The sequence below is a fragment of the Pongo abelii genome, chromosome 12, assembly GCF_028885655.2.
Source record: "Pongo abelii isolate AG06213 chromosome 12, NHGRI_mPonAbe1-v2.0_pri, whole genome shotgun sequence".
NCBI lineage: Eukaryota > Metazoa > Chordata > Mammalia > Primates > Hominidae > Pongo > Pongo abelii.
In genome coordinates this window covers 55,873,061-55,894,011 of record NC_071997.2, presented here as the reverse complement: position 1 = coordinate 55,894,011, position 20,951 = coordinate 55,873,061, and positions in this window count along the sequence as shown.

Sequence of the window (20,951 nt, the reverse complement as noted above, 5' to 3'; positions counted from 1 at the left end):
TGACTTAAAACACTATAAAAAGAATAAGATTCAATAACAACACAATTGATAAAATAGAATAGTAAAAAAACTGCAAAATACCTAAAAGAAGGCAGGAAAAGAAAGCATAGAAATTAAAACATAAAGCAAATAAACAGAAAAGACATAATAAAACGATAAACCTATATCCCAACAGTAAGTATATTAAATAATACTGGTCAAAACACATGTATTAATAAATGGGGATTGCTGGAGTGGATAAACTAATATGACCTAATTAAATGCTTAAGAAACTCACTTTAAATTAACAATAGATAGGTGAAAAGAAGTCAAAGAATAACAAATGAAATGGACCCAATAGTCCCAGAGATATTCTTTCTTTCTTTTTTTTTTTTTTTTTTTTTTTTGATAAACATAGAAATTCACCCTTCTGGTCTTAAAACTTGAAACTTACATTTGTTTTATCTGAGTTCCTTCCTCAGGAACTGGAGCCCCAGGCCTCTCAAAAAGTATCATATAACTGAAACTCACCAGATCATCACACCCAACAATGCGATGCTGGGTCTCACATTCATCATGATTGCTTTCTTACCCCCCCACCAAGTTCTTATTTTCCTACACATAGTTGCATTTCTTCCCTACTACATAAACTCCTAGTTTTAGTTGGTCAGGGAGATGGATGTGAGAGTGATCTCCCATCTCCTTGGCTGCTGCACCCCATTAAAACCTTCTTCCTTGGCAGTACTTGTCATCTCAGTCATTGGCTTTCTGTGCAGCAAGCAGCAGAACTTAGACCAAAACCCAAATATTTAGGTAACAGATTTTAATTCCGTGACCAGGAACACTTTGCTCATGGCTTGACTGCTGTGGGCTTGGAGTTTCAGAAGTCCTGCTAAGGAGCTGCCTTCCAAATATTGGCTGCAGGTGAGTTTCTATCTGTTTCTGGCCCCACTGCTGCCGGCCCCAATCATGCTCCTGATCACCTCAGAAGAACTGCCTTTGAAACTGGACATCTGCTTCCGTATAGGTGAGTGACCTTTGTGGACACTGACAGCAAGATCTGCTCCTCTAAACTGGGGAAATTTTTAAGGAATTTTTCCATACGCACAAGCCCAACAGACTGAGAGAGGGAAGCACTCTGACTGTTTCAGAATGGACACTCTTGCGGGCTTGTTTGAATAATTTTGAATGAGAAAGGATTCATATGGTGAATTTTTGTCCTCAAGTAAAATGACTGACTAGTTATTAAAAAGAAAAAAAAGGGCCAGGCATGGTGGCTCATGCCTGTAATCCCAGCACCTTGGGAGGCTGAGGTGGGCAGATCACGAGGTCAAGAGATCGAGACCACGGTGAAACCCCATCTGTACTAAAAATACAAAAAATTAGCCGGGCGTGGTGGCTGGCACCTGTAGTCCCAGCTACTCGTGAGGCTGAGGCAGGAGAATGGCATGAACCCGGGAGACGGAGCTTGCAGTGAGCCTAGATGGCGCCACTGCACTCCAGCCTGGGCGACAGAGCGAGACTCTGTCTCAAAAAAAAAAAAAAAAAACCTAGAAAAAAAATCACAAAGTCCAAGTGTGTCATAGATGTCTGTGTATGTCATACATAGTTTTTCTTCTGTCTATTTTTATACACATAGAGAGAAAATAGGAAGTTTAAAAAGTTTATGTAATAAAATATTCTTTAAAACCTAATAGAAAATTAGATAAATTTGACCAGTTAACATTGCTCATAGTTAAAGCCGTTAGTTTTGATGACGTTAAAATAAAATATTATCAAGAAATATGTTGGAAGTTTGGCAATTTTTAAAATCTATTTAAGTGTGAAGCCAGGTTTAGCATGGAGCCAAATTTTCACATACATGCTTGCATTGATTCACACTAGATTTGCTATTCTGAATGGATAGTACTAGCACTAAAGAACTTATTGGTCACATACTTAAAGTGGAATTTTTTAATTGGGTGAATTATAGTGATATTGGTGGACTTAAAGACACTACATTGTGTATCACGAACAAAATATTCATTATATGATTTTTTTTTAGGCTCTGAGTAACACTGTAGCCTCCAAGGTAAAATGAGTAGGATAAAAATTGGGGGCTGGTTTCCATTTGCTCTATTTATTTAAATTTCCTAAGCTAACTTTATCAAGCTTCCAAAATTGATAGAGGACACTGGCTATTTAAAATTTGACTAGTTTTGCTTACCTCTGATGATCTGGAGAGCTATGATAGCTTTAAGTTTCTTGGCAAAAATAAATTACTAAAAGGCTTATTTTTATAAGTTCTGAACAGAAACAGTACATTGTACATTAATACTTTGTTATTTGGGAAAGTAGATGACAGTAGAAATGTTTAAATGGTGTTTTATTTCCAAAGTGATTCAATTAAATCAATAATTTGAGTTAATTTCAGATCTTTTCCTTTAATGAAGAAAAACTATGATATGGGTATAGAGTTTTAATGTTCAGGAAAGATTGGCCTCATCTTTAAGGGAATTATATTGATTATTGATTGGAATTTATCTCAAACTACTTTAGTTGTGTTTACTATTATTAACATTAAGTGACATTCACTTGGATTAAGTAGGAAAAATTATTTTTTAAAAAAGTATGTGAGACTTTCTAGTGATTTTTTTTCCCAAGCCATTTATTACTGATTAGCCTTTATGTATGTACTTGAAAACAAAATATGTGCAAGTATTGCACTGGTTTGAAGATTTTATTAGTAAAAGTTATCTAATCAGCTAGCAGTACTGTATCTACAAACCAATCTTGGAAATGTGTAATGATGCTCTTTTAAGAAGCTGGAAGAAATTATTGTGTGCTTGTTCTTACTTTACTTTTGTTTTGTTGCATAGCATTTAAGTTGTTCTCATACTGAATTTCTGAAACTGATATTGCATTTGCCCTTTTTTTAAATAATGGAGAGAAACATTAGTTTTTATTTTGATAAGTTTGGCATAGTATCTATCACATTTTTGGTGCTTTTGGTCACAATTTTGTCCCTAGAATGCTAGTAATTAGACATTTGTAATGAGTCACCTTACTACTTTAATACAGTGGTTTGAAGTGATGCAGGAAGTAACTCCACCAAATCACAATGTTTTAATTTGTGACATGTTAGAGAGAATGATAGAACTTTCTGAAGTATAAGTATTTCATTAACTAATCTTTGCACTGTTAAGTTACAGTGCTTTGACTCCTGGGTCTGCAGAAGGCACCAACTCCTGCTAAATCTTGAGCATTGACACCAGTCAAAGCCTCATCTTCAGACTCTGGAGATGGTGATAATCAAAATGAACTGTTTTGTGAGACACAGGGCCAGAAATTAAAACTATAGAATCCCTCTAGGCCCAGGTGATAGTCGCAGGAGGTAGACAAATTCCTAGACAGATAGAGGCAGGTCCATGGTGAAACCTGACCATCAAACCAGGGACAGCCCGAAGCCTGAAAACCAGGCTGCCAGTTCCAGGTAGAATCCACAACCTGGAGTGCAAACCTCCTTGATGCCTTTCAGCCAATCAAATGGTGCTTTTTCCAGGTCTGCCCATGGACCAATTAGCATGCACTTTCTCCATTTTGAGCCCATAAAAACCTTGGGCTCAGCCACATGTCAGGACTACCTGCCTGCAGGTAGGAGCTACCCACTTTAGGTCTCCTCTCCAATGAGAGCTGATTAAAACTCAATAAAACTTTCTCCACCTTGCTCACCCTCCTGTTGTCCATGTAACCTCATTCTTCCTGGAGACTGGATAAGAACTCAGGACCTGTTGAATGGCAGGCATAAAAAGTGCTATAACACATTCCTGGCCAGCTCTCTGAGCTATGAGTGGGAGCAAAAGGAGCTGTAACACATTCCTGGCCAGCTCACCAAGCTGTGACATGCTCCCATTCACCAGACTGCGGGATTGAACAGCAGCAACCCTCTGGGAACCCAGACCTTGGGATTCCCCCAGCCAGAGCTGTGACATTATAGCTATCCCACCCTCTGCCAGCATTGGGCAGCATTGGGAATGCCAACATTCCCATGTGATGGGAAGCAGTTGCAGTGCTAGCCCAGCTTGGAGCCATGGGACAAAGGCAGGTGGCGGGATTAAAAGAGATTAAACACACTCCTCCCTATTCACTGAGCTGCAGGTGGTGGGAGTGAGAGAGGCATAGCATGCCCACTGCCTTGGGGCTCTGTGGTTGCTGGTGTCTCCAAATTTTCAGGCACCATTGTGTTCCCCTCATCCAGACACCAGCACCCTCAGTGGAAGCCGCTTGGGATATGCCTGGCCCAGCTGCAGCCTTGCATGGAGCTGGTGCCTGTACCAGCACCACGAGCTGCCTCCCCTGCCACAGCCAGTATGCCTGTCTGTGCACAGTGGCAGAACCTCACACTTGCTTGCCTACACACACCTCGCCGCTCTACACCTGGCCTACCCTTCATGGTTGTGGGACCCAGACCAGTAGCACGAGCCAAGCACAGCCTGCCAGCCTGAGTGGGTGGAATGAGCACAGTGGGCATGAGCAAAACTCAAGCAGAGGTGCTGCTAGCCACAGAAGTTTCCAGCTGGTGAAGCAACAATTGAAGGATCTTGTCAAACAGGGACTACTGCAGAAGAGGTGGGAGCATGAGATTGTAAGAACCAATTTTGAGGGTTAAGATTAGTTCAGAGTTTTCTATAAATTAAACATTAATACCAAAAGCACACTAATGCAAGGCTCGCATCTGGGCCCATGTGTCAGAATAACAGAGTTTTCTTGGAGAATTGTCTATTCTTTAATAGAAAATTATAAAAGGTTATAAAATGTTTCTGAAAATTTTATGATCAAGTTGATTACAACTAAATAAATTAGTTTATAAGGTTTTGTTAAAATTGTCTTTAACATTAATGCTATACCATATAAAGGTAAGATGGTAAGATTTGGTTTACTGTTTTGAACAAATTTTTTATGTAAGAGATAACAAGAGATTTCTGTTTAAAACTACAGAAGGAAAAAATGTCGGGGGGGAGAGACAGATTTCGTTGGCTTCATATTATCTTTATTAGGACTTACTGTTTGAGAAACTGAGTGTCCTTACTATCAAAGGGTAAACATATTTGTATATTTATTTTGGCTAAATGAATAACTATTTTATAGTAACTTGTGGTGCTATTTTATGCTATCAAGAGTCTTAAACCTTTGATATTTGACGGACTTTCCAAAAGCAAAATTCCAAGTTCTATATTCAGTCTATTTGACCTCAAACTAACTTTTATGGATGTTAGTTTCCCTGAAGTCTAAGAAACATATTAGGCTTACTAGGCTTATTTGTTATGTTATAATTTTGCAGATAGTATTTTCAAATCTGAGGTGGTGTTTAATTTCTGATATGGTTTGGCTGTGTCCCCATCCAAATCTCATCTTGAATGATAAATTCCACATGTTGTCAGAGGAAATTGGTGGGAGGTGATTGAATTATGGGGGTGTGTCTTTCCTGTGCTGTTCTCATGATAGCGAATGAGTCTCACGAGATCTGACGGTTTTAATAAGGGGAGTTTCCCTGCACAAACTCTCTTCTCTTATCTGCTGCCATGTGAGACATGCCTTCCACCATGATTGTGAGGCCTTCCCAGCCACGGGAACTGTAAGTTCAATAACCTTTTTTTTTTTTTTTTGTAAATTGCCCAGTCTCAGGTGTGTCTTTATCAGCAGCATGAAAATGGACTAAAACACTAAATTGGTACCAGTACAGTGAGGCATTGCTGAAAAGATATCTGAAAATATGGAAGCAACTTTGGAACTAGGTGACAGGCAGAGGTTGGAACAGTCTGGAGGGCTCACAGGAAGACAGGAAAATGTCGAAAAGTTTGGAACTCCCTAGAAACTTGTTGAATGGCTTTGACAAAAATGCTGATACTGAAATGAACAATAAGATCCAGGCTGAGGATCTCCTCAGATGGAGATGAGGAACTTGTTGGGAACTGGGGCAAAGATGACTTTCGTTATGTTTTAGCAAAGAGACTGACAGCATTTTGCCCCTGCCCTAGAAATTTGTGGAATTTTGAACTTGAGAGAGATAATTTAGGGTATCTGGCAGAAGAAATTTCTAAGCAGCAAATCATTCAAGAGGTGATTTGGGTGCTGTTAAAGGCATTCAGTTTTAAAAGGGAAACAGAGCATAAAAGTTTGGAAAATTTGCAGCCTGATGATGTAGTGGAAAAGAAAATCCCATTTTCTGAGGTGAAATTCAAGCCAGCTGCAGAAAATAGCATTAGTAACGAGGAGCCAAATGTTAATCCCCAAGACAACGGGAAAAATATCTACAAGGCATGTCAGAGGTCTTCATCACAGCCCCTTCCATCACAGGCCTGGAGATCTAGGAAGAAAAAGTGGTTTTGTGGGCCAGGCCCAGGGTCCCCGTGCTGTGTGCAGGCTAGGGACTTGGTGCCCTGTGTCTCAGCCACTTCAGTCGTGGCTGAAAAAGGCCAACATAGAGCTCAGGCCATGGCTTCAGAGGGTGCAAACCCCAAACCTTGGCAGCTTCCACATAGTATTGAGCCTGCAAGTGCACAGAAGTCAAGAATTGAGGTTTGGGAACCTCCACCTAGATTTCACAGAATGTATGGAAATGCCTGGATGTCCAGGAGTGAGTTTGCTGCAGGGGTGGGGCTCTCATGGAGAACCTCTGCTAGGGCAGTAAAGAAGGGAAATGTAGGGTCAGAGCCCCAACACAGAGTCCCTACTGGGGAAATGCCCAGTGGAGCTGTGGGAAGAAGTTTACCGTCCTCCAGACCTCAGAATTGTAGATCCACTGACAACTTGTACTTTGTGCCTGGAAAAGCTGCAGACCCTCAACAAAAGCCCATGAAAGCAGCTTGGTGGGAGGCTGTACCCCGCAGAGCCACAGGAGTGGAGCTGCCCAGGACCATGAGAACCCACCTCTTGCATCAGCATGACCTGGATGCAAGACATGGAGTCAAAGGAGATCATTTTCGAGCTTTAAGATTTGACTGCCTTGCTGGATTTTGGACTTGCATGGGGCCTGTAGCCCCTTGGTTTTGGCCAATTTCTCCCATTTGGAATGGCTGTATTTACCCAATGCCTGTATCCCCATTGTATCTAGGAAGTAACTAACTTGCTTTGGATTTTACAGGCTCAAAGGTGGAAGTGTGTCCAGAGTTGGTTCCTGCCAGTGGGTTCGTGATCTCGCTGACTTCAAGAATGATGCCGCTGACCTTTGTGGTGAATATTATAGCTCTTAAAGGTGGCATGGACCCAAAGAGTGAGCAGCATCAAGATATATTGTGAAGAGTGAAAGAACAAAGCTTCCACAGGGTGAAAGGGGACCCCAGTGGGTTGCTGCTTCTAGCTGGGGGTGGCCAGCTTTTATTCCCTTATTGGCCCCTCCCATTTTCCATTTCTGTCCTATCAGAGTGCCCTTTTTTCAATCCTCCCTGCGATTGGCTACCTTAGGGTCCTTCTGATTGGTGTGTTTTACAGAACACTGATTGGTGCGTTTTACAGAGCACTGATTGGTGAGTTTTACAGAGTGCTGATTAGCGCATTTTACAGTCCTCTTGCTAGCTACAGAGTGCCGATTGATGCATTTTTGCCGAGTGCTGATTGGTGCATTTTACAATCCCCTTGCTAGCTACAGAGCCCTGATTGGTGCGTTTTACAATCCTAGCTACAGAGTGTTGATTGGTGTGTTTTACAATCCTAGCTACAGAGTGCTGATTGGTGCATTTTACAATCCTCTTGTAAGACAGAAAAGTTCTCCAAGTCCCCACTCGACCCAGAAAGTCCAGCTGGCTTCACCTCTCAGAAGGGACCTGCCTTGTGTCAGATAAGATGTTGGACTGTGGACTTTTGAGTTAATGCTGAAATGAGTTAAGACTTTGGGGGACTGTTGGGAAGGCAGGATTGATTTTGAAATGTGAGGACATGAGATTTGGGAGAGGCTAGGGGCAGAATGACATAGTTTGGCTGTGTCCCCATGCATATATCATCTTGAATTGTAGCTCCCACAATTCCCACATGTTGTGGGAGGAACCTAGTGTGAGGTGATTGAATTATGGGGAAGGGTCTTTCCTGTGATGTTCTCATGGTAGTGAATGAGTCTCACAAGATCTGATGGTTTTAAAAATGGGAATTTCCCTGCACAAGCTCTCTTCTTTTCTCTGCCGCCATGTGAGACATGCCTTTCACCTTGCACCATGATTGTGAGGCCTCCCTTGCCATGTGAAACTGTAATTCCAATAAACTTCTTCTTTTGTAAATTGTCCAGTGTGGGGTATGTCTTTATCATCAGCATGAAAATGCACTAATACAGCTTCTTTTCAGTTATATTTATATTTATATAGTTGTATTGTTAACAAGTGTTCCAGGATTGTATGAAATTCCTAAAATTCTGATATGTCTTAATATATGTTGTCAGTAACAATTATGATTATTATGGTAGCTTGTTGTATGCCACAGAAATAACCAAATTTCCTTGTCAACTGTGTCTTTAGCTATGGCTGTGTTAAGAATTTTGTCATCCACAATTGTTTTGCTTTCATCTCAAAAAGTGACTTACAGTCAGTTACAATCCAGGACTTGTTTCTTTGAGGGACTTCATGAAAAAGACTCTTGAATGCAGGTTTCTGATAATTTTGGAGATTGTGCTATTGCATTAGAAAGAAAGCTTGCAGGTCACTAATTGAAAGGCTGATATTTTCATAAAGATTGCTAATCTCATATGAAGCAGAGCAGTAGTTGATTGCATAGACTGACTAACCAAGGACTGAAATAATTTTTATGGCTTTTTTTGTTGGTTTGAAATATTGATGATTCTTTTTGTTTTATAGTCTGGAGATTTTTTTTCTTTTGAGCTATTTATAGCTCTTAAGTATGCTTTAAGTATAACGAATAGAATATACTTTCGTAAACAGAATTTGAGGCATATTTCTTTCTCCCTGCCTAATTTCTCAAGAATTTGTAAACTATTTATGAATGTTGTTAATTCATGGCAATGTGTTTGTTTGCATAAGTTCAATAAGAATTTGTTTTCGTTTGTAATGGGACACTGTTGGAGGAACTGATTATTGTCTCAGGGCTTTGATTGAAACGGCCTTGCAACAGGTTCCAGTAAGGGCAGTTTAAGAGAGCCTATGTGGACAATGATTCTTGCTGCACTTTGTGTGGGTTATCAGGTGAAGTGTGTGGGACTGAAGCTTATTTTGCTGGTAGATTGTTCCTGCTGTGATTTGTCTTTGGTGGAAGTGAGAGACTGGAGACAGAATGATTGTGTTTCAGAAGAAAACTATAGTGTTAGATTAACTTTTGATTTCTGGATGGCCACATAGTCACCCATGGTATAGAGCTGCCGACTATGTCCCTCCTCAGCTTGAAGCAGCCAGAAAGATTGACAACTACATTCCCCATGATTAAGGAGTTGATATATAGAAAGGGGGGACTGAAACTGACTCAATAGTCCATAGACAGCTTTTTGGGGGGATAAACATAGAAATTTACCCTTTTGGTCTTAAAGTTTGAAACTTATATTTGTTTTATCTGAGTTTCTTCCTAAGGAAAGAGCCCCCAGCCCTCTCAAAAAGTATCAAGGAACTGAAACACACCAGATCACAACATCCAGACAATGAGACATCGGGTCCCTTATTCATCATCATTGCCTTCTTACCCCTCCTGAGTTCCTGTTTTCCTTTACATGGTTACATTTCTTCCCTGCTATGTAAACCCCTAATATAACCTGTTATATACCTAATATATACCTAATATATACCTAATATAACCTAATATAACCTGTTATATAATGCCTAATTTTAGTCAGCCAGGGAGATGGATTTGAGACTGAATTTTTTGTTTCTTTGGCTGCAGCCTTCTTCCCTGGCAATCTTTGCCTCAGTGACTGGCTTTCCCTGTGGTGAGCAGCAAGACCTAGACCGAACCCTTTCTGTTTCAGTAACAAAAAGACATACATGGAGAGACCATCTCTCTACAGAAAAATTAGCCAGGTGTAGTGGCACACGCCTGTAGTCCCAGCTACTCAGGAGGCTGAGGTAGGAGGATCGCTTAAGCCTGGGAGGTGGAGGTTATAGTGAGCCATGATCACACCACTGCACTCCAGCCTGGGTGACAGCAAAACCCTGTCTCAAAGAAAAAGATATAATGAGAAAACATACATCAAATGAAAGTTGGAATGGTTAAATTAACAAATATCAAAAGACTTAAAAATTTTCAGAAATAAAGAGGGTTATTACATAATAAAGAAAGGGTAAATTCAGCAAGGGGAGTTGACAGTACTAAAGGTGTATGTACCTACTGCGAGAGCCTCAAAATATATGAAGCAAAAACAGAGAATTTACAGGAGAAATAGATAGATCCATGATTATAATTAGAGATTTCAAGACTCTGATTTCAGCAATGGATAGGCATAAACTTAGCAAGGATATAGCAGAAGTTAGCTAGAACATTAACCAACTTGGTCTAATTGGTGTTTATAGCACCATTCAACAACAGCAGAATGCATAATCATTTCAAGTGTACATGGAAAAGACACCAAGACAGACCATATTCTGGGTCATAATACAGACTCATTTAAAGATTTGAATTCATGCATGATCCTCAAGGAATTAAAGTAGAAATCAATAAGAGAAAGATAAAAGGAAAATCTGCAAACACTTGGAATTCAAGTAACACACTTCTAGAAAATACTTGGATTAAGGAGATAGTCTAAGGGAAACTGGAAAATATTTAGAACTGAATGAAAATACAACAGTCATTTGCGGAAAGCAGCTGAAACAGTGCTAGAGGAAGCTTTATATCATTAAATGCTAATATTAAAAAAGAATTAAGGTATCAAACCAATAACTTAAAGTTCCAACTTAAGAAACTATAAAAAAAGAAAAACCAAATGCAAGCAGAAGGGAAGAAATAATAAACACAGAGTTCAAGAAAATTAAAATAGGAAAACCATAGAGAAAATTAATGAAAGTAAAAGCTTATTTTTTTAGGTGATGAATAAAACTAGAGAAGATACAAATTATCAGTATTAGGATTGAAATAGGAGATAATGCTATGGACCCAAAAGATAAGAGAATACTATAAAATCTCTTCACATATAAATTTGAAAATCTATTCAAAATGGATCAATTTCTCAAAACTCTCAAGCAAAACTCACACAAGATGAAATAGATATTCTCAAGAGTGCTAAAACTAGTGAAAATATTGACAAAGACTCTCTCCTTTCACCAGAACTTTAGTAAGCCTCCTCTGAGTCCTCTGTTTAACTGTGTGTGAACTTGGACTTCCATCTCTGTGTAGAATACAGTTTGAGTTAGAATTCTGTTAAATCAGCTTAGAGTGGGTATCCCAGGCTTGACATTTGACCACCCTTATCTTATCACCTGGCCTGCCTTCAGCAATAATCCTATTAAGTTCTAGCCAGGAAGCTCTGATGCTTGATGTTTTCTCTTAGTAATTTTCTTTCTACTGCCCCCCTCTCTAGTCCTTGGTTATAAATCCCCACTTGTCTTCCTTGGAGTCAAAGTGGGTTCCAATGTCTCTCACCCACAGTGAGACTGCATTGCAGTGGTCCCTATACCTATCATCATGGCCCCCCTTAATAAAGTCTGACTGGCCATGTTTAACAAGTGTTTGGATAATTCTTTTTCTTTAATAACATTAAATCATTGTTAAAAACTTTTCCAGAAACAATATCTCCAGGCCCGGATATTTTCACTCAAAAATCCAACCAAATATTTCAAGAATAAGACCAATTTTTCACAATCTCTTTTGGTAAATGGAGAAGGATCGAATAGTTTTGTTTGTTTGTTTGTCTGTTTGTTTTGAGACAGGGTCTCACTTTGTCACTCAGGCTGGAGTGTAGTGGCATGATCTCGGCTCACTGCAACCTCCACCTTCTGGGTTCAAGTGATTCTTGTGCCTCAGCTTTCCGAGTAGCTGGGATTACAGGCATGTGCCACCATGCCCGGCTAATTTTTGTATTTTTAGTAGAGATGGGGTTTCACCATGTTGGCCAGGCTGGTCTCAAACTCCTGGCCTCAAGTGGTCTCCTTGCCTCGGCCTCCAAAGTGCTAGGATTACAGGCGTGAGCCACTGCACCCAGCCTAGCATTGAATAGTCCTAAAAACATTTCACAAGGCTAGTATTACGTTTATATAAAAACCAGATGAAAATTTGTAAAACTTGTGGACTGTAGAGAATTGTTTTTTTTTTTTTTGGTGTGTTTCTACAGAGTTAGGGCTTAATGAACAAATTTTTCTGTAAATTGGGATCCTGGTCTAAAAGCAACCCGTAGGTAGTTAATTTACACCTGGATATATATAGTGAGACAACTGTATAGATAAACTTAACTCTGGAGATGTGTGATTACATTTTAAGAAAAAAATGAAGCTTAGGACCTTGAAACACCTTCTAGGTCATAAAAACCAACAACACAGCAAGTTGGGGATGAGGTGGGGCTTATTATGGCCCCTGGAAAGATGTATTTACATTTCAAAAGGTTAGAGTGAGAACCTAGGATCTATTGCATCTTCAGGAAGCAAAAGTTCTCCGTTTTTTTTTTTTTTTTTTTTTGGTAAGGGAAAGAGAGGCAGCTGTCCCTTCCCTTTCTCCAGAATATATATGTATGTGTTAAAAAAAAAAAAGAAAATCAATTTTCTTCTGTTTTTTATTTAATATACAGACTTGGTATGCCTGGGAGATGTGACCTGGATTTCAACTAGTTGGTCTTGAGATAAGAATTTGTTGCTGGTAGTTAGACAGGCATGAAGGGGGCCTGAGAGGGCTCTCCCCCACCCATTAGGAATGTTGGCTAATGGTTGGTCAATTATCATATTGACTCTCTAAAAGTGATAAATTGGTAGCTGGCACCAGGTAGAGGCCATTTCCTGATGGTCCACACCTGTTGCATTGAAGTTGTAATTGAATGCAGGTGCCAGGGAGAAGCAAAAATAGGCTTCCAATCTCAAGTATTGGGCGGGTGAGCCCGGGCATGCGCATTAAAAGGCAAAATGGTGGCGCATGCTCTTCTGAGGGCACTCCACGGGAAAAGGGAAGAAAGCCTCCGATGAGAATGCCTACGACTTCCTAAAATTACTGCCGTGCTCACTTCCTAAGGGTAAGGAGGGCACTGCGCAATGCACCCGGGAGGCGGAGGTTGCAGTGAGCCGAGAACGCGCACTCCAGCCTGGCGACAGAGCAAGACTCCTTCTCAAAAAAAAAGTAAGTCCACACTATGGCAGCCCACACTAAGGGAAAAATCATGGGAAAGAGGCCAGCCTATAAAGTCCTAGGATAAAGGTTAAACATCGCACTTGTTCTATAAGTTTCCTGCTTGGGTCTCTTCCAAGCATACTTTATTTTCTTTCCTGTTCTAAAGGCTTTTAAAATAAACTTCCACTCCTGTGAAACTTGCCTCTCTTTTTCTGCCTTATGCCCCTCAGTTGAATTCTTTCTTCTGAGGAGGCAAGAATTGAGGTTGCTGCAGACCCATAGAAATTCACTGCCAGTACCTTGGACACCTTCTACCAGCCATGAAGTTATTAGTTTTTTTTTTTTTTGGTGGGTGGGCAGGGGGGCGCGGAGAACCCCATCCTGCTTATACAGCCGTTATAATTTAGATGTGGTTTTGTCCTCCACTCCCCCAGCAGTCTAGAGGGCTTTTCTTAACAAATTATGGGTAAAACATGCACAGTTTAACTTCAGTTATATAACCACAAACTGCCAGTCAAATGACATCATTCTGTCACTCAGACAGCCCAAGCCTCAACTCCTCCCACAAACCCCATAAAAACACCCTGAACTCTAAAGCAGAAGTGAAATGAAGTGAAATCAGCCCACTCTCTTTCTGAGAGCCTATTACTGTGCTTCAATAAAATTGGCTTTAAGCTTGCATTTGGGTGTTAGTTTGCAATTCTTCGCTCACTATTACAAAAACCAAGATTGCTGGTACAGAGCTCTAGCTCTGTTATCTCCTCGATTAAAATATCCATCCCAATGCAGAATCCCTGGTAACAAATTTTTTAGAGAAAAGCAGGAGAAAATCCTCACCAATTAGCATAAGCAAAAATTACCTACGTAGGATGCAAAAAACATGAACCATAAAAAATTAATAAGTTGTCAAAATCAAAACCTTAGCTCTTTGAAAGAAACTATTAAGAAAATGAAAAGATAAATGATAGACTAGAAAAAAGTTTACAACACATAAACTTGATAAGGAAAGTATACATATTTTTTAGTTGAAAAACTCAATAATTAGAAGACAATTTTTTAAATGGTGAACATTTTTGAACAGATACTTCTAAAAAAGAAATTTATAAATGGCCAATAAGCACATAGAAATGCTCAATATCATTAATCATCAAGGAAATACATTTAAAATACTTTGAGATATTGTTACACAATCACTAGAATAATTAAATACTGACAACATCAAGTGTTGGTGAGGATTTGTAGCAACTGGAATTCTCATGCATTTCTGATAGGATTGTTAAATTGTACAACCATTTGTTGTACAATTTATGGAAAGCAGTTTGACAGTTTTTTGTATAGTTAAAATACACCTATCATAAAACAATTCCATGAATTTGCCCAAGAGAAATGAAAATACATGTCCATACAAAGACTTTCACTAAAATGCTCATATAAGCTCTATTAATAATATCCCCAAACTGAAAAATCCCAGACAGTCATCAAGAGTTGAACTGATGACTAAATTATGGTGTATCTTCCAAGGGAATACTACTGTTTGTATTACACATTTTAAAACTTAGTATTTTCTTGCTGCCTCGACATCTCCACAAACAAGCTGTGAGCAGCACCCCTCCCAGGTAACCAGGCGTACAAGTGTGATGAGGTCAGAGCTTACCACAAGTTCTCCAACTTGCCTTTCCCTGACTGACATCTGGTAATATTTAAAGTCACCAGTCAAATCCCCTCACACATTTTGCTGGTCTGCTCCACCCTGACCTCCAATAGAGGCATTTGCCCATGGATGCCTGTTCTCTCTCCACTCCCTATCTGCTGGGTTGAGCCTGCTTCTTTGCTGCTCCCTCTCATGTGGCCCCTACTTGACATGAAGTGACTGTCCCTCTAGGACCTGTGAGTATAAGAATTTTTTTCCCTGTGCCCCTATTCTGGACACTCAACTATCACCTAAAAAAAGCCCCAAAACGTTCATCAACAAAAAGGATCAAACTACTGAAATATGTAACATCATGAATATGTCTCAAAAATAATCCTTAAGAAAAAAGCTGGACTCAAAGATTTCACATACTGTTTGATCTCATCACATGACATTTTAGAAGTGGCATGATTAAAAATACTGGTGGTTGCTTGGAGCTAGGGGTGAGGGGTATTGCCTGCAGAGAGGCCTTCAGTCACCCTTTTTCTGTTTCTGACTTAGTCATGTCATAGTCTCCCACAAAATTAAAAACTTTTCCATTCTTAAAATTTTGATTTATTTGCTTCTTCAGTTATTGACCACTCTTCACTCTTTCAGTTCACAGATATTATTCTGGCTTGCCTTTAAAAGCCTCATTTTGGAAAGTCAACTATAGCGGCCAAATGGCTTCAGTTTAAATTCTGAGATATTAGATTTTGATGAAAATAGAGACTCAAGTATCAAAGATGTGGTTTGGAAGAATTCGTTTTAAAAGTTCATGCAGCATTTGTATTATGTGATTTATGGAAAGCAGTTTGGTTTTTGCATTGCTTCAAATTTTTAGTGCACACCAGAATCACTTGGAGAACATGTTACAATGATGTATGTCTGAGGAAGGGTCTGGGATTTTAGTTTTAAGAAGCTTCCCAGGTGATTTGGATGCAGGTAGTTTTCTGACCCTACTTTAAGAGCCCAGCTTTGCTGTAAAGAAGTTATCTTGGCCTGTTATGGGGTAGAGAGTGCATGTGTGTGTGTGATGGCCATGAAGGGTAGAGAGAATTGTACTCATGGAATTCATGGCCCAGATCAGCCATTTTCAATTGGTGATACATTGGGAAATCACTTAAGCTCTTTGAACATCACTTTCCTTGTTTATGAGAATTATACCTATTCCTGAGGTTTGTTGTTCTAAAGGTATGATGTGAGACACATTGACAAATTAGGACACTTGGCTTTAAAAAAAAAAAACTGCTCAAAATATTTTTAAAAAATAAATATCTCCAGTGAGCTTGTATCTCATGGCCCTCTGACTTTGTGTAATTTGGACACTCATTAAGGTACCAGCATTGCAGAGCTCCTGTGCTGGGAGTGCATACAGATCAGCATCCACATTTCTATTTCTCTCCAATACACCAGGGCATCTTTCGTTAACTACCAATCCCATCACATTAGTAATCAACAACCTAACCTTGAATACTCCTCTCAATACTGAACCCCCACCTACACCCCTCCCTCTCGTACCCAGATCATGCATATAGTTCACATTAGATATTACTTATATCTAATATCTGTGACATGCATATGATTCACATTAGATATTATCTCCATTCCTCAAGTTAAAGAAGCATACACATTCTTCAACTTTATTCAGATATTTCGTGTGGTGATGATATCTAGGTTAAAAGTGTCTTATTTTTCTCTACTTAGTTATAAGTTTCAAATTGTGAGAAAATGATCATATGAATAGTACATGTGGCCTGTTTTGCACTGAGAAACATGTCACATTTCTGTGATATAAATGGGTAGGATTTAGGGGTATGGCATGACCATGAAAGATTTTTCCTTTTTCTTTTCCTCCCCTCCTTTTCCCCTCCCTTTCTTTCCTGTCCCTTCCTTTTCCTCATTTTTCTTTCCTCCCTTCTGACTTCCCTCTCTCTTTCCCTCCCTCCTTCCTTCCTCTGTTTCTTCCCACCTATTAACAGGTCCAGATAAAGATTTAAACTGATTTAAACAAGGAAGATTTCAGCAAGGAAACCTCCTTGTTTCCAAGTTCTTTAGCATAAGAACGATGATGATTGAAAGATAGTGCCACTTTTGTATTTTTGCTGGCATAACACCACCAGCTAAGGATCATCCCCTAGGTATGGGTCAAGCCCCCAAAACAAATCATATAAATTGTTTTATCTATACTTCATAGTTAGGTATATTGAAACCCACTAAGGTGATTCTTCACTGCCATAAAATGAGTTTATGGTAGAGTTACAAATTCATTTTAAATTCCCCAATTGGGACTTTCCTTTAGCCTCCAAACACTTTTTTTAAAGTATAGGGCAGAATATTGTTGCCTTTACTGAACTCATATTTCATTTCAGTCACCTTCAGGTGCTTGTTTATTTTCTATTTATTATTATTTGCTTTTGATTCAGGTTCATTTTTCACTATCCAGCAATCCACACAATGCTATGGCAGTCAAGTTTATCTCTCATCAGTCACTCTGCACACATCTTTTCTTGCCCCCTTCTTGCTTTCAGTCATGCAGTTTCTCCAACATGGGACAATCTTTTTGCCAGTTTAAATTCTTCCCATTACTCAAGACCCTATTCAATCTCCACATTTCCTCTAGGAAACTTTCTTCAATTACTCTAACCCTCTCTGAACTCCTGCTGTATTTATGGACAGGTCACAGTGCAGTGATCTAATTACACACAGAATGTCAGAGCTGGAAGGGACCTCAGAAATCATCCAGCCCAATGCCCCTGTTCATAGGCAAGGAAACAGAGCGCAGGAGGCAAATTTTGAGAGAGTGGAAGAACACGCTCTTAGAGAGTGGGTAAGAACAAGATCTGGATGTGACACTGATAGTGTATGTGACTAGTAATGTGACTAGTAATGATCTGGGTGCAAGAGGGAGGGATGTAGGTGGGGTTCAGTATTGAGAGGAGTATTCAAGGTTAGGCTGTTGGGCTGTTGATTACTAATGTAATGGGATTGGTAGTTAACGAAAGATGCCCTGGTGTATTGGAGAGAAATACAGAGATGTGGATGCTGATCTGTATGCACTCCCAGCACAGGAGCTCTGCAATGCTGGTACCTTAATGACAGTGTCCAAATTACACAAAGTCAGAGGGCCATGAGATACAAGCTCACTGGAGATATTTACTCTTTTTAAAGATATTTTGAGCAGTTTTTTTTTAAAAGCCAAGGGTCCTAATTTGTCAATGAGTATTTACTAAAGGGTGAAGAGACGTAACCAAGTTTAAAAAGTTGTAGAAGTGAAATTTCAAGTAGAAGAACAAAAATAAGAAAAAGCTAGCCTGGGCAACACAGTGAGACTCCATCTCTACAGAAAAAAAAAAAAAACTAATAAATTTAAAAAATAGCTATGGTTGGTGGTGCATGTCTGTAGTCCATTTTTTTTTCAGGAGGCTGAGGCAGGAGAATCGCTTGAGCACAGGAGTTTGGGGTTGCAGTGAGCTATGACTGCACCACTGCACTCCAGCATGGGTGACAGAATGATACCCTGTCTCCACAAGAAAGAAGGAAAAAGCTGTGGAATTATGGAGTGTAAAGGAAGATGGTGAGGCTAGCTCAAACTAGCAGAGAATTCCAATAGCATAGTGTTAAGGAGAATGACAATGGACATAAAATGTATTTCTAAGTCAAATAAAAATCTTTTGAATGAGATTTAGAAGAGTGACTAAGACAAAAATTCATGTTACTCTGTCTGAACTATGTATTATATAAGGACATTGTTGGTCAAGTAAAAATGAAGCAATACATGGCTCTCTGGACCTGAACTGAACCCCTTTCCTTTTGGTTTTCATGACATCACTTTCCTCCCACCTCTTTGGTGTCACCTCAGTCTCTTTCCTGAGTCTTCTTCCCGCACTAATTTTCTCTGTATAATTGTTTTTTCTAGCTCTACTATTTCTTGAAGTGACAGCATTCATTTCTATAACTTTTAAAATTGTTTGAATGCTAAAGATCAACTATTTTGTATTTTTACACCTGAATTCACCTCAATAACATGTAAGTATATATACAACTATCCCATTAATATATCCAGTTGCATACCTTTATAGGATTAGCAAGCCTTGATGTCCCTTTCCCTGAAACCTTGCCATGCCCTTATCGTTTTAGTAATGGCATTACTATCTGCCATATTCAGAAACCTAAAATTTATCTTTGATTCCTCCCAGTTCTTCATTCCTCATATTCAATTAATCAGCAATCTTGTCGCTATCTAAAGTATATCTTTAAGTTCCAACCTCTCTGTTGTGTCTGGTGCCCACCTAATGAAAGCCCCTCTCCTATTTCTTCTTGGATAGCTTCATACTGGTGTTGCTGCATCCACTGTGGCCCCTCTGTAATGCCTTCTGCATGACACTGCCAGAGCGATCTTATATAACCTTAACTATATGACCTCACAACCCTGCTTAAAGACCTTTGAGAGCTCCCCTTAGCACAAAAGATAAAATCCATATTCACTGCTATAGCCGACACGGCCATTGTGATCTGGCCTGTTGTGACTGTCCCCCATTATCACTAAGCTCCTTCCACACAAGCCTTTATTTCTGATTATTGAACAATGCAGCTCTTTACTGTCTTAGGACGTTGGAGCATGCTGTTTTCTCTATCTAGAGGGCTTGTCCTCTACTGTTGCTCATGGCTGGCTTCTCACACTTCGGGTCTTGGTAAAGCGTCATCTTTTGGAGAGGGTTTCCCTCAAAGCCCTTTTTAAAAGGTTGGTATTCTCCCTTCTTGTATATGCACACACACACACGCTGCCCGCTTTTCTGTCACATCACTCTGCTTCTCTCCTACTTACGCTAGTCTGCAATTATTTAAATTATGATATATGCTCTATGAGGGCAGAGGCTCATCTGCTTTGTTTACAAGATGTAAAACAGATCCTGACACAAAGGAACTGCCCAATAAATACTTAAGGAATTAGGAAGACACAGAATTCCATTTCAGAAGGAATTATGCCAACAAAATGTCTTCAGATATAGAAATTAGAAGCTTTGGGCTCAAAATATAAAGCTAAAGATGAAAACATTAGAAGTGACTTTGTGCTTGTTTTATTTACTTTTATATGAATTAAATAATTTTATGTTTAAAACATCAGGCAGAACATCCTTCAATTAATGCTAAAGCTGCAGCTAAGTGGAAGAACACTGAGGGAAGGAATGCTATTGCATGTATGCTAAGGCTTAAAAGAAGTGGTTCAAGATTTGTCTTGTAGAAGTCATTTACCAAATGCTATACCGTGAAGTACTTTACAGGGAGGTTCCATAGGTTATCTAAAGAAACCCACGTGACTGTGATTTTTTATTTACCCCTAGAACTCAAATCAAGCAGTCATAGCTAAAAAATTTTTGTGTGTTTCTCTCCTATTACATCACCTTATTCTTACACTTTTGGAGACTCCTTGTGACCATGTATCTGTGGCTTAGCTGGTTACTGTAGAGACATACCCTGTGAAGATTAAGCCACGCTATGAGGACCAGCAATCGTTCTGGGAACAATTGTCTGTCTAGAAACCTATGTCCACTAGCAGGTCAGTACCTTCTGACACTTGGTGGGTGAGGAAATCTCTTTTCTCCCTGTGAGTTGACTTTGGTATGAGAAGAACCAAATAGTAGACCAGCCTTTGTACAGGCTTGATTTAGGGGTGGTAGCAGTAAAGACACACTTTGCTTCAAATACTGTGTGTCTAAACTGTTGATTATCTCTAGATGAAATACAGTTCTGAGATCTAGGCTATTTGTGTCTCCTTCCTCACAGCAAGAACTCTTTAGTGGCTGCAAAACACCATACATTAAGTATTTGTTGAGCTGAATTAAATTTGGGTCTATTTTGGCAAGCTGAATGTAACTGATATGGTGTGAAAGAAGCTTTCTTACAGAAGGAAAGTTTTAACTTTTTGCTTTATTTCTTTTTAAAACATTTTTTATTATAGATAATACAAACTGTATACAAAATTGAGTATTATGAATTCAAGTGGTATTATGAATCTTACATGCCATCTCCCAAGATTAAATGATCAACTCATTCCCACTCCTGTTTGATCTATACTCCTTGAAACTTCTCT